We start from the raw sequence: 4,518 nt of genomic DNA, 5'->3' as shown, positions 1-4,518 counted from the left end.
TAAAAAGGTCTAGGCCTACTTCGTTCTCCATTTTTTGTGTACTAAACTATCCCTTTATTATTTTGGTGCAGCCTTAATCTGAGCCTTTTGCGGGCTTTTGCAACTTTTTTTTACGACTGAAAACCAGTAGCCCTTCTCCAGTGGCGAGCGAAACTCGTTCGTTTTTCGCTCAGGCACGATTCGCCTCCCTACGAATTTATTGCCCTCCGTTCCCAGCAAAATCATTTGGTCTCAGTGGTTTTTTCCTGCCAAACTGTGATTGCTGCTTATCGATGGTTCGGTCCTCCACAAGGCTTTCCTGGCGAAAATTGGTCTTCCGCGGCGTGTGCCTGTCGATTTCCTAACTTTCAAACTTTTTTCCAAACTCTTTAAACTTTTTTTGATTGTTCAGGGCCTTTTCACCTTTTCGGGCGCCACTTGTTGGAAAACGGTGAGGGAAAACTAAAGCAACCAATATGGTTGGTAAACAAGCTTCAACTTTATTGCGCAGTAACTTTTACTTACACATTGTTTCTGTGACCACGCACCCGCCACCACACATTAACATAACGTTTTATTGGACACCCGGTGTGTTTACCTGTAGCACAGCGAATCCCTGGTGCAGGTAGCACAGGATTATGGGCCGATCTAATTGGCCCCTAAAACATGGGGTTGGGCACGGCAAAGGGGTCACACCCCCTACCTTTTGGGAACATTCGAGAGCATTCTACGACACGTGTATCGCCTAATGTTAGCCCTAGAATATCAATTTTCAGATAAACCTTAATTATCTCAGGGGACCTTTTTTTCTGGGGTTATCATATAAAATTCCCAGGTTACTTATCTGTTCAAGTTTTCTTCAAGACCAGCGTAGGATCCCCAGGAGCTGAAGAGATTGTCCATTCCTTTACGGGTCCCTTGACTCGAGACACATGCGTCCACCCCTTCTTAGCTGTATGGAATGCAGTATCTGTAGTCAACAAAACAAGAAAAGGTCCTTCCCAGAGAGGGGATAAGCTGTTCTCTTTCCTTTTTTCCAGGTCTTTCTCAAAACTTTATCCCCTGGTTGAAATCAGTGTATTGCGAATCTCAAGGGAGGTGTTTGCACCAATATTCCCATCTCCCTTAATTCATTTAACTGCTTTCCCAGAGTTAAAATGTATTTTCTGATATTTTCATCTTCTATTATATTATATTCCAATGGCATTCCCTGACAATAAGACATCCCATACAACATTTCATATGGTGATAACCCAGTTTCATTTTGTGGCTTTGTTCTTATATTTGAAAGTGCCAATGGTAGACATCTTGTCCAAGGCATTTGGGTTTCAACCATTAATTTTGCCAATTGTTGCTTAATAGTTTGATTCATTCTTTCCACCCTGCCCGAGCTTTGCGGATGCCAGGGAGTGTGATATTCCCAATGTATACTCAATGATTTGCATAATAACTTGATCACTTTTGAGGTAAAATGTGTGCCTTGGTCAGAGTCAATACCATGGATCAACCCATATCTAGGTATTAAGTGTTCTTAACAAAATTTTTGCCACTGTCTGTGCTGGAGCTTTTGCCACAGGGTAGGCCTCTACCCATCGTGTTAAATGATCTACTATCACTAATAAATATTTAATCCTCCCAGCTCTTGGTAGCTCAGTGAAATCAACTTGTACTTTTTCAGAAGGTCTATAGGCAATTTTTCTTCCAATCATAGCCACTTATTTAAATATTTTTCTATTAATCTTTTGACAAGTTAGGCACCCTTGAGTGATTTGTTTTGCTATTTCACAAAATTCCAATGCACCCAAATTGTTTGAGAAAAAGATCACTTAATGCTTTAGTTCCCCAATGTGTTTGCACATGTAAGCGCTCCAAAATTTGCCTGGTGTACACTTTTGGTAACATCTTTTGTCCATCAGGCTTTCCTGGCGAAAATCAGTCTTCCGAGGTATATGCCTGTTGATTTCTGAACTTTTAAAACTTTTTTCCAAACTCTTTAAACTTTTTTTGATTGTTCAGGGCCTTTTCACCTTTTCGGGCGCCACTTGTTGGAAAACGGTGAGGGAAAACTAAAGCAACCAATATGGTTGGTAAACAAGCTTCAACTTTATTGCGCAGTAACTTTTACTTACATAGTGTTTCTGTGACCACGCACCCGCCACCACACATTAACATAATGTTTTATTGGACACCCGGTGTGTTTACCTGTAGCACAGCGAATCCCTGGTGCAGGTAGCACAGGATTATGGGCCGATCTAATTGGCCCCTAAAACATGGGGTTGGGCACGGCAAAGGGGTCACACCCCCTACCTTTTCAGGAACATTCGAGAGCATTCTACAACACGTGACCAGCTCTACTTATGATGGAACCCCGGTATTAACTACCCAGGTGGCTTGTGCCAAGTGCTTGTCCCAGTTTTTAAAGGTTACACCACCCATAGCCTTTAAGGTAGTTTTTAACAGTCCTTTATACCTTTCCATTTTACCTGATGCTGGTGCATGAGAGGGGATATGGTATCCCCACTCAATACCACATTCTTTGGCCCAGTTACTTCTAGAACTGTTTTTGAAATTACTTCCTGTTGCAAGACGAACCTCTCTTAGGGCATGGCGCTCTGATCTCCAACAGGTGTTTCAGCAGAAGTGCACAAATAGTGCTCAAAGTCTGTTGCCCTCAGGACTAATTAGCCTGCCTAAGAGCAACTGCTCTGGATTTGACAAACCTCTCCACTGGCTTGCTCAGGAATAAGCTGAGCCAGTGCTTCAAGCCACACCTCTTATTGGCCCCCTAATCCTGCTCATGTGCAGTTGGGGCCCACGCTAATCCTGAACAGGTGGGCTAAACACAAGCTCATGCCCATTACCTGCTAATTAGTGGCATCTGGTTGCCTCATTTCACTAAAACTTCCATTATCTGGCTCAATTCTGTTGAACCATGTTGTGTAAAAAAAGTCTGCGGAGGCTTAAGGATTCCATGTACAAATCAATATGATCGTATGAAATCGTTTTTAAATAATTTGCACTCACTTATATAGAGAAGCCTTGTTTACACAATCATGTAATGCTGGTGGCTTTGTATTCCAATTACACATTCCATTCTCACAGAAACACTCTTCTCACATAATTATTTTTCTCTTCCGCTGCCAATTAGTTATCTCTTTCCCATTAGCTCATTTTTAGAAACCTGTAACTAGGCCTCAATAATCATTAACCCACTGTAGCCTAAGCTGAAGTAAGTCAGGATTGTTCACAATCTGTATATTTCTTAACTGTTCCCCCAACATATTCCCCTTTTTGTTTTTTGAGAAATTCTGACTTATTTCATTACATAAGATAGCATGCTAATGATATATTGTCATAAACAGCATACTAATAATGCAAAAGCAATAACATACCAATAATGCAAAAGCAATAATAACATATATACTAATACAAAAGCAATAATAACATGCTAGTAATATAAAAAAGCAATAACAACATATATAACTGATAAGCCTTGCCTAATTAAATCTGTAAGCTTACAAGCTAATTGGTGTATTTTATGATTTCTATCAGTTCTTACCAAAGGCTTTTCCTGTTGCTATGTGTGATACAAATGAAACAGCAAGAAACCCAAATTTCAAATTTTCCCTTATATTCCAGGCCCAATTGTTGCACTGACCAGTGTGATCGAAAATGTTATTGATAACTCATTAGTGCTCTCATGAGGTCATGCTTTTTTATCTTCTCAGAAGGGTATACGCTCTTCCCTTCTCCTTTTTTTTTTTTTTTTTTTTTTTTTTTTTTTTATGAGGCTATGTGGTGTACTTTCCCCCCCTCCCAGCAGGGCTCACAGCTACAGTATCTGAGGGAGCAGAGGCAGACGCTGCAGCTGCAGCAGAGTTGCTGGCAGCGATCACCGGCCACACAAAGGGGGGTTGAAAAGTAGCCGCGGGGGAAAGACTCGGGGGGGAAGTTTCTTTCTCTCCGCAGCAATTCTCGGCCTCTGAAAAACATTCTCATGACTTTATCGTACTCCTTACCAATATATGAGAAAAATTTAACAACACCTACTAAAAACTTTAAAAACCAAAACACTATTACTAATAAAATCTGATGGAATCAGCCTGAAATAAAATAAATCAGTACAATCTCCCAAACCAAATACTTGTATCAGAATTATTATCACTTCTTAATCCACATTTAAAGGCATTTATTTCCATGGTCAAAAACATCTTTTTGCATTGACCAGTTTGATCAAAATGTTATTAATAAATCATTGGTGGTCTCATGAGGTCACGCTCTTTTTTCTTCTCATGAGGGTATATGCCCTTCCCTTTTCTTTCCTTCTTCTTTTTTTTTTTTTTTGATGAATTATATGAAAGAAGTTTTATTATCGAATCATGTATTCTAATGGTTTCAAACTAAACTTGAAGAAATTTCTTTCTATCATACCACTCCCCTGCACATTAACCAGTATTTTGCAGTGCAGCTTTGAGCATCTTTTAAACTCTTCTCTTAAATAATAGATCAAGTTATAATCAATGTGCCCATCAAAGTAGG

This window comes from Calypte anna, chromosome W (genome assembly GCF_003957555.1).
Source record: "Calypte anna isolate BGI_N300 chromosome W, bCalAnn1_v1.p, whole genome shotgun sequence".
Classification (NCBI taxonomy): domain Eukaryota; kingdom Metazoa; phylum Chordata; class Aves; order Apodiformes; family Trochilidae; genus Calypte; species Calypte anna.
This window is presented reverse-complemented; position numbering follows the sequence as displayed.